General features: G+C 27.7%; 1 pseudogene; it reads left to right on the plus strand.

Annotated features, from left to right (window-relative positions):
* The first annotated feature begins 3,022 nt into the window (after positions 1 to 3,022).
* On the plus strand, positions 3,023 to 4,829 carry LOC126551695 (uncharacterized; annotated as a pseudogene).
* Positions 4,830 to 10,527: the final 5,698 nt, after the last annotated feature.

Consider the following 10,527-nt stretch of genomic DNA (forward strand, 5'->3'; position numbering starts at 1 on the left):
CGTCCGCTCGTCAACTCTGTTTTGTCATAACGATTTTAGTGTTTTTATATTTTATATACGTTCCCGTGTTATATCATCTTAGAAGATAGAAGGTATGTATTAATTATTAATATTATGTTACATTAAAATATTAAATATAATTAAGTACCTGTGTAGGTACCTAAGTTATTTTAACTTTTGAAGTTTAAGATCGTTATTCTTTGGTTATCGTTAATAAAATAATCTAATAAATTAACTATTTAGTAACTCCAGAATAGGTACAGTAAAAGAAATTAAACAGATTTTTTGATCATTTTTTTTAAGTAGGCATTTTAATTTAGTTTTGATAATGATTTGTTACTTATGTAAAACTGAGTGTAAACAATTACAGTCATTAGTTATCCATTTCAAAGTATTTCATTCGCTTGGCCCTGATCGTTCTTATGATTGTTGTGAAGAGTCATGCTTTCAGTCATTTCAGAGCTTGAGTTCGTTTAAAAGGCATGTTAAAAACAAACATATTAAGTTAACATCAAATGATTCTCTTCCTATCCAAAACCCTATAATTAACAATACAAGTATTGATACTCTTAGTACCACTTGTACCACATCTGATATACCCTCAATATTTGTACAAAATGATACTTTTAATAGTTTTAATTATCAATCAGCAATTTCTGATCTCCATAAATCTGCTGTACAATTTGTTCTTGGTTTACATGTAAAGAATAACATCACGTTTCAAGATGTTTTGAATATTCAAAAAGGCATTGTAGAACTCATAACTAAACCTATAGCTGAGCTATTGGACTGTTTCGTGAAGGAAAAAATTAATGACCCAATATTATTATCATCATTTAAAAAATTGTCATTAGATATATCAAACACATTTACACTTTGTAGTACTGAATACCGTTTAATGAATTGGCTCATGGAAGAGCAGTACATTAATCATTTAAATCAGATAATTATAAACCGAGAAATAACTTCTGTATATGATAAAGGAGAAGTTATATATGATGAACATGTTACAAAAGGTCTATTAATGCCTATGAAATTCCAATTTAAAAAATTTTTTGAACAAGGGAATAATTTTCAACTATCACTTGATCGTTTAAATAATTTAAATTCATCTAACTCTTCAAAAAATTTCATACAAGGTGATTTATGGAAAACCAAATTAGTGAATTTTTCTGATAAAATAGTGTTTCCATATTTTTTATTCATAGATGATCTTGAAATTAACAACCCGCTAGGATCTCATTCTACATTTCAAGCTGTTAGTGCTGTGTATTATTAATTTCCATTATTAGAAAACAATTCAAAGCTTAATAATATATTTTTGACAGTTATTATTAAATCAGTTGCTATGAAAGATTATGGTAATGAGTCCTGTTTTAAATGTCTTACAGATGATTTATATAGTTTTGAAAAAGAAGGCATAATTATCTCTACTCCTGAAAAAGGAGACACACGGGTTTATTTTATATTGGGGCTTGTTTTAGGAGATAATCTTGGGCTAGATTCGATTTCAGAATTTTCCAGATCTTTTTTAGCTTCATACTTTTGTAGATTTTGTAGAGCTAGTATCTATATCACAAAACAATTATTTGAAGAAGATAGCCTTTTAATGAGGAATATTACTAATTATAATAATGATGTTGCTATTAATGATATTCGTAACACAGGAGTTCATGGTGATTTATTTTTAAATAGAATACCTTCTTTATAATACTAATACTAACCTTTCATGTTACTCAAAATTATTGCGTGGATGTAATACACGACTTGTTTGAAGGCATATGTCATTATGATATGTGCCATATTATTAAATATTTCACTGAAAATGTCAAGTATTCTTCTTTAGATACATTAAATTCAAGAAAAAGTAATTTTAATTATGGTTCAATAGAAATAGGAAATATTTCTCCTTCCATAAATACAAAACATTTGCAAAACGTCCATCTCAGAATGTATGCCCGAGATATGATGACTTTTACACATTTTTTTCCTTTAATGGTCGGGGACTTAGTTCCTGAAAATGATGAAGTTTGGTTGTTCTTTTTAAATTTACTCCAAACTTTTGATATTATTTTATCTTACAGTATATCAGAACAAAAAATATTAAATCTAAAAAATTTAATTCAAAATCATAATAGACAATATGTTTTGTTATTTCACGATTCATTAAAACCGAAGCACCACATATTGATTCATTATCCAACCATTATTAGGCAGTCTGGTCCACCAAGGCATTTTTGGTGGCATTTTTGGTGCTTTAGATTTGAAGCGAAGCACAAAGAACTTAAATCATACGCACATGCTACTTCCTCTCGTAAAAATATAACTTATACTTTAGGAAAAAAAATGCAAATAAAATTTGCATATCAACTTTTCTATTCTACTCCTACTAATTTAATTATAAATAAAATCCACGAAATAAAAAATAATGAACATATACAATTTACTAAAAGTTTAATTTTACATCACCAATTTAAATGTTTTACCCAAGTAGATTACAAAGGAACATTATTTAAAGTAGATATGTTTGTCACCAGAGTGATTGAAACGTTAAATCTTTTTAAAATTTTACAAATTATAGTTTCTGATGAAAATAAATGTTTAATTCTTGCTGAAGAATTTAAAGTAGATTATTATCATTCGCATTTTGATGCATATGTTGTTGAAGACAATTTAACACAACCAGGTAATTTGAGTATTTTTAGTATTGATGATTTAAATGGGCCCCCAATTAATATTATTAGAGTCGCTAATAATACAATTATGATAAGACTTAAGGAATATTAATAACATCTTATAAACTTTATCAATGATAGTTTTTAAGGTTTTTTTTTATATATATATATACATTTATACAATATATATTAAATGCATCCATATTTATGAATATACTTTTTTTTTATTTGCTTGTTTTAGGTACCTACCTAGGTACTTATTAAGATATTTTCAATATGTTTGTATAATATAATATGTTTTAACTTAACATTTAATAATTAATTTGCTTATATGTATGTTAGACAATATGGATCTAATTGATGACAAAGCAAGTAAAATCATAAATGGCTTTACATCAGATTTATTTAATGAAACTAATATTGATAATCTTGTTAATTTTCAAGACATGAATGAACCTCAACATTCTGTAATGAACGAGTATCCAAAGATTACAGAGGAAGATTCCTACAAATTATGGTTATTGTTAAACGATTGGAACTTGGGCTATTTATATAATACATGCATTGGTAAAAAAAACAATGAATATAATATAACTGTATTGTTAATACCTATCACAAATTTAAAAAATGATTGATTGATGTGGAATGTTTAAGTAATATAACATCAGATCAATGTGAAAAATCGTTGAAAAATTTTCCCCTGGGCATTCAAATAAAATTTGAAATTTGTTTATCAAAATGGAAAACAAATAGTCAAGTTCCAAATCAGTTAATAGAACTTCAGATTGTTAGCAAACATATTTCAGATGCAATTCCTATGATATTACCTGAAACTACAGCAGTAATTACAAAATCAGTATTAAGTCTAAGCAAAATACTTGAAGACCAATCACAGGGAGGGATCTTTGGTGCTCGCCAACTACAAAAAGTTTGGTTCATTAAATGATGCATCTAGATTAATACTGGTTGATATTATTATTAAAACAGCTATAAAAGAAAATATTATCATGACAATTAAAAGTGCTGAAGAAATTTCCAATCAAATTGTTGCAGCTTTTCCTAATGAAGTTAAGGTAATTTATTTTTTCAAAATTTTGTAAATTAGCAAACAATGATAAAAATGATTTTTATTAGGATTATTACTTTATGCGTGATGGAAATAAAGCACCAAAAGGAAAATTATATGCAAAATATAAATATCACAATGTAATAAGAAATTTAAAGAATGGTGGACTAATCGAAGCAACAAAAAAACATAAACTTTCAAAATATGATGAAAATAGTAATGCTCGTCAGTTGAAAAACTTTGGTAAATATTTTGTTACATTAAATTTGTTTTTACTTTTCTAACTAATAATATCCTGTAAGTACAATAAATAAGATCTGTATGTTTAATTTTTTGTTTTTATAGATTCCGAAACTGGTATTGATGAATACTTAAATAGTTTAAAACCCGATAATTGCTCATTCAATGAAATTGAAATTATCTGGAGAGCAACTGTGAAATATAGATTAAATTATATAAAAAATAGTCAAAGTACCACCGATACATTAAAATACTGGATAAGCTACAAGCTCCCAGCTGGTTAAAAATTAGTAAGTATACGTTTTATTGAAAAGTGAACTGAGATATTTAAATATTTAATAATATACAATTTTATTTTATTATTCTAGATTGATATTGATTTTAATATGCTTTATCCTGCATCTAACTACATCTAACTGCATCTAACTTGATGTCAATTTATTCAGATGTGTCATTTAAACTTATAGATTTATTAAAATTAAAAATTAAAGATTCCCAAAGTTTAAAACTGCTTGAAGAAGTTCTAGAAAAGAATCCACTAGAAAGTAAGGGTTCTCTTTAAGTATTAAATACTACATGTTAAAAATTATTTATTATTCTTCAGATGGCCGTGCTGAGTGTATTTTTCATCTTTTACATGCAGTATTTATTCCCACTGCAAAAAAATCCACCCGTAGGTAATGATAAAGGACAAATTGACCTAAGTTTTCATTATTTTTACCTACGTATTATTTTCAGTGTAGCTACAGTATGTAGTAATTTATATACTATATTTAATATAATACAATTTTTTTTTAGGCTTTCTACATATTTTATTCTTATAGAAGACATTTGATCTTATTGACTAAAATCAATGACCGCTGATTATATTGAGATTATCAAGGTTATGGGATGAAATATGGCGTGATCGTAGTTTCAGGTAATATAGTTAGATAATTAGAGGTAAAAAATAAAATTAAGCAGTATAAGAATTTTTTTTTTAGGCTTTCTAAATTTATGCTTATAGACTATAGTAGATGTTTGATCTGATTGGTTAAATCAATGACCGCTGATTATATTCAGATTAATAAGGTTGTGGGAGGAAATATGGCATGATCGTAGTTTCAAGTATTCTACTAATATATAAATAGGTAGGTAGTACTTATAGTAAAATACAAGTAAACTATCAATTTAGTTCTTAAATACTTTGTGTTTGTGAATTCATTTTTCAACGTACAAAGTGAACATTCATTCTTTGTATAATAGTTATCAAGTTTTTAATACTACAATATGTAAGTAACGTTTATAATATTAATATGTCTAATTATAAATAAATATATTTTACACATTTTAAAATTTCAGTTTAAATAAATCAGATGAATAATGTTATGTTTGAAAAATACTTATAATTATTATAAAAAAAAATATTAAAAAGTCTGTAAAATATAAATGAAATTGATCGAATTTAATAGTAAGTTACGTTTTAAATATAAATGTGACTAATTGTAAATTAATATATTTTACACATATTAAAATTTTAGTGAAATAAAAATCAGGTGAATAAATTATATATTTAAAAAATACTTAAAATAATTATAATAAAAAAAAAGCGGGCAAGTGGGTACCGTTCTGCTGTACATTAGGGGGTGGGGTTGACCTCGGACTAGGGTAGGTTAAATTTGAATGCAATGATAGGTATCATTGTATACGAAAAACGATTCTGAACGAAGATGATTTGTCAGTCTAGAATATATTATACTTAAATATTGTCATATATTTTATTTTTCAATTAGGACGCATTTGCATATTTTGGCATGGTTAATCAATTTTTCCAAAAACATTGCATGTAGGTAGTTATCATAATTCACATAGATAATATCTATGATAATTCATAATACCTTATATTATCATAGATATACCTGGTATACCATATAATCACATATAATATTGTACACAGCCAAAGTTTATAGATTATAATCTATAAACCTTGCAGCTGCTGGTATAGATAATAAACTTTATCTATATCTGTGATATTTTATGTTTTGTTTATATTCCGTATATTGACATTGTTGGTTGATTACGGTTTTTAAAATTGTATTTCTATTATGAATTAACCATATTGTATTAATTGTAATCGTTTTAAATTAATATGATTCTACGTCGTGTTGATTCCTTGTGTAACAATTACATATTAACATCAAGACGAGCTATTTCCTAAAGATTTCATTAATGTAAGTTTAATAAGTACCTATCACATTAAATTACTTAATATTTACTTATAATCATGTATTTTGTTTATTGTTTAGATATTACTAATGGCTGAATTGTATCATCAAATGTGCATATTATTATAGTGTAACCAAGCTCAGCTGATGTTATACTCAGTAGTCAGTGAACTGTAGTACAAATTGTTATTTGCCTTTCAACTGGTAGACTTTAGTATAGAGGTATTGCAAATAAATTTGACTAGATTACTATGGACTATTCACAATATTAATAATTCAAATTAAATCATTTAATAAAGAATTTTTTTTTATATTTTATTATATTTCATAAAATTAACAGTGGATTAATACATTTGTTTAATTTTAAGTTCAATAGATACAGAATTGTGTAAAAGTTTCGTATCACACAGCACATTGTGTAATGATAAATTCTTTATAAGATTCATAGTTCTTAGTACATCAACAATATCAACTAATAAAAATGTTTGAACTGTTAAACCGAATGAAGGCCATTGAAAGATTCATGTACTTTCAACCGTTAATTGATTAAATATTTTGAATCTGTAAAAAATAACAAATTTAATGTAATAAATTAGTATTAACATATATAATAAGTGGCTTTTTAAATATTTACTTTTTACCTTTAATGTATTATATGTATTATAATATATTCAATAAATTGTTAGTATTCGAGTTGTATCATAGTGAAATGTACAATGTAAAATAATATGAAGTATTATGAATAAATAAATTTAAATAAAATCTGATTATTTATTTTTAGTCACTGTATATTATAATTATTTACTTGGCACAAAATTACAAAATATCATGTCCTAAACAATTTAAATTATGTATGGAAAATAACATCTTATTATACAGGCTTAAGTCATCTAAATACTTAACAGTGGAAGATAGGATTTGCTGTAGAACTGATATTCTATAAGTTATTAAAATATGTTATGATCCTAGGCGAATACATAATAAATGTTGATAATCTTAAGACCGCACAATTAAAATTGTAGTTTGTATTTGGAGGATTGAATACAAACATACATAGTATAAGGTATTAAGGTCAGAAGTGAGGATAATAATTTATAGTTCAATATTATTTAAATAAAAATAAAATCTAGGTTTCTGCTTATGTTAAAAAATAACAATTATTATAAGGTTAGTGCCCTTACACTTTTTATCCAGGCTTGGGACTGGCAACTTATACATATTATTATGTACCTAAGTGAATAGTTGGCGGTTTACACGTTCCTTTTTTAATCCAATAACAGTCAGATTGTATACAGGTTAAGTTTATAATTTATTTTTAGCTGTGTTATGTTTTTTTACCAATTGGAGAATATTTTTACAATCTTTTTAGAATGATAACATATACATCCTTGCTGTTGTTTGGCCATCTTTTTTCTGCAACTGTTGTGTCATTAGCGCAAACCCAATTGGAAGTTCCTTGTCTCAGGTATGCAATGTAATGGCCAGAGCTCGTGTTTTCTCCCATATGTAATATTGCAGCTTGAGTTTTGTATTGTGCTCCAGCAATTTCCAAAATAGAGGTGGGTACGCCACTAAGTTTTAGATCTGTTATCTTTTTGGGAACAAATTGACCATTTACAAATGTTGGAATAAATAGTTTTAGTTGAATTACTATATACTCATTTGCTTCTATTATCTGATGTTTATCTTCAGAACCTCCGATGTTATTACAATTATTGCATTTGTAGTCATTTAATGTATTCCAAATATTTTGATTTGTTGAAAACAATGTTTGCAAAGTTTGTGATCTGTGCTGTGGAATCTCAAAATGTATAATCAAACTTGTAGGTGCATAGTTGGCCGTTGTATGAATACAAGTATTGCAACGAATGGTATACAATTCTCGAAATCCAAATAAAGATTCAAATGTAGGTCTACTACGGTGCATAAGTGCTTCTAAAAATTCTATACAATCTTGTTGCTGTTGCAGAGTATATAATATTGTCTCGTTGTCCAAATATTCTCTGATTGTTCGAGTATCACATGACCCACTGTTACTTGTATATTCGTGTAAGCTATGTTGAAGTGTTGGTCCGAGTTGATTATTGCGAATTTCATTTACAAGAGATTGGCAATTAAAAAGAACCTGTATGACAGAATTAGCATAACATGATACACCATCAATGTTAGTAAAGCCACAAAATATACTACTTGATGTTATGTCAACTTTATTCTTAATACTTGATATTTTTATTGTTTTTGGATTTTTTTACAAAGTTGCATTATCACTTATTGTTTCTTATAATGAATCTGACCTTATGTTGCAATTTTCTGGAACTTTGAGAGTATTACTATTGACCTGAATAAATTGAATATCATTAATTACGGTATTATAATCAACTATTTTGGTTGATTTAGTTTTAGTTTCTGGAACCAAAATAGTGTCACTATCAACCTGTATAAACTCAATATCGTCCAACTTATTATTATTATTATTCAGGACCTTAGTTGATTTAATCGATTTTTTGGATTTTTCTACAGGAAATCCATCGATTGCAAGAACGTTTGGTTTAATAAAATTGTTTTTGACTTCTTCTTGTACAATTTGGTCATCAACAGTCTCAGAATATTTTTCTATTTCCTTGAAAGTATCTATGTCCATAGCCAGAATAGGTCTGTGATCACTTATGAGGGACTCGTACACCAAAGCTGCAATTTCAACATTTGTAATGACATTGTCAATGGTTGTTCCGTGATCTGTAGTAATAACATTGTTTTTGGTGGAAGCTACCGTTTCAATGAAATCACAAAGCTTCTGTACAGGAAAATTTGGCGATGAATATATCCCAATATAGGTAATATTTTCAATGATGACTTCAATTGCTTCTAAGTGTGTCTTTTTCTTTTGATCTTGAAGCAATGTTGTGCTGCAGATTATTTCTTTATGATTAATGGATTCTCCAACAAAACAAATTGAACCACTTTTACCATTTGCATGTATACTGTCTATTCTACAGCATTCAGTATGGTTCTTAATGGTCTATGTGTCAGATGATTTTGAACCAGTTTCTTGGAAGAACATTATTTAGACTGTGTGGTCTACATGAATAGTATTCATTGAGACCGTCAAAAAAAATGTCATCAGATTTTGGATCCATTTCTCCTCTAACTGCCATTGGTTTCAACATTCGAGTTCTTTTATCAGGATGGCTAGTGTTTATAAATATATACCCAGTTGAAGTATTGCATTGCTTCATACCTAAGCAAGTGTACACTGCTTCCTGTGCAGAAATTTCCTGACTCCCTGAAAAAGTTGACGCTATCTTTTTCAGTTGTTCTTTAACCGATAAATCAGTAGAAGACTTAAGATTTTCGACAATGTCTCTCATTAGTTTTGATATTCCACGTTGGCTTTTTCCAATATATTCGATTACATATCTAACACAAGAATAAACGTCCAATATGAACTGTATATCCATGTTAGATTGCCATAACGGAAATAATTTTTCATTGAATCCAGAAACCATTCGTTGTTTTATGGTACGTTTTAGAAAAACTGTTGGCCGTCTGATAACAGTTCGAATAATGGATTTATATTCATTAACATCTTTAATTGACAATTTTTGTAAAATGTCTTCTAATGTTGGATCTGAAGATGAATCACTGTCCTTGAAGTCCCTGAGGTATTGCAGAAGTTTTTCATATTGTAGTACACGAATTTTTCTTGTGATCGGATTACTTATGTCTTCTGTTAGCGGAGTCAATATACAGGTTTCATTCATTGGAGGATATGGTATGTTGAAGCGACACTTTTTCATTTGTTTGTCTTTGTCAGTTCTGTAACAAGTGTGTGTATGGCTATGAGTATTTTTATGCAAATACTCATGGGTCGGACTGCCATCGTCTACCATACACGTAATGTATTTGTTGATAAGTGTTACACATGCACCAAAAGTTTCTGGTTTGGCTGGATCGAAAACAGGTGCATTGTCTAACCACAATAGCATGTGTACATGTGGACTGCTCCTATGTTGATATTCGACACGATAAAAGAAATGTTTCACACTGTGTTCTTTGAAAATAACATTTTTGGACTTGATCAATTTAAAAAGTGCTCTAAACCTATGATCAAAATAAGTAGCACAAACAACTGGGTCTTGTCGAATTAAATCTGATTTTTGTGCATAAGTTAGGACAGTATCATCAGACAACGTTTTGGAGTAACGCAGTTTATACAAAATCTTTAACAGATCAGTCCAAGTTGATTCACTAGGGCTAAATGTTAAGAATAATGTCGGTTGACCTTCTTGACGCACCATGGCAAAAACATTTTTTCCTAGCAGTTCAGACCTTACTACTTTTG

Source organism: Aphis gossypii, chromosome X (genome assembly GCF_020184175.1).
Source record: "Aphis gossypii isolate Hap1 chromosome X, ASM2018417v2, whole genome shotgun sequence".
NCBI lineage: Eukaryota > Metazoa > Arthropoda > Insecta > Hemiptera > Aphididae > Aphis > Aphis gossypii.